Raw genomic sequence first — 735 nt, forward strand, 5'->3', positions numbered from 1 at the left:
TCAACTGCACCTAGGGTTTAGAGGTGGGGGATTAGGGTTTAGGGTTTAGGGTTTAGGGTTTAGGCGGTAGAGGGGGCCACTAGGGCCGCAGCAAGCCACGCAAACCCTAAACCCTAAACCCTAAACCCCAGAGTAGAAGAAGATATTCTAGGGTTTACGATGAGAGCTAATAAGAAAGGGTTTAGGGTTTGTGGCACTAAATAAAAAGGGTTTAGCGTTTAGTGTCAGTAGTAAGACAATAAAAACAAGGGTTTAGGGTTCAGGGTTCAGGCTCTACGGTCTAGGGTTTAGGGCTTAGGGTTTAGGGTTTAGGGTTTAGGGTTTAGGGTTTGTGCGGCAGATATCCTCGGTGCGAGCGCCACTGACGATATAATTTATTCGCTCATGGCGGAGATAGAAGAAGACTGCACGGGACAAATAGGTCACACAAACCCTAAACCCTAAACCCTAAACCCTCATCTGCAAACCCTAAACCCTAATCTACAAACCCTAAACCCTCACCTACAAACCCTAAACCCTAGTCTCCAAACCCTAAACTCTGGGCCGCAGACCCTAAACCCTAATCAGTAAACCCTAAGCCCTAATCAGTAAACCCTAAACCCTAATCAGTAAACCCTAAACCCTAGTCAGTAAACCCTAAACCCTAAACCCTTTTTTTTTGTTGTCTGTGGTTTAGAGTTCGCGGAGATCCTGCGGGTCTTTGAGCGCCAGGCGACAGAAGGCTACGATGAAGAC

This window comes from Eimeria mitis, genomic scaffold, assembly GCF_000499745.2.
Source record: "Eimeria mitis Houghton genomic scaffold, Emh_scaff418, whole genome shotgun sequence".
NCBI classification, from domain to species: Eukaryota; Apicomplexa; class Conoidasida; order Eucoccidiorida; family Eimeriidae; genus Eimeria; species Eimeria mitis.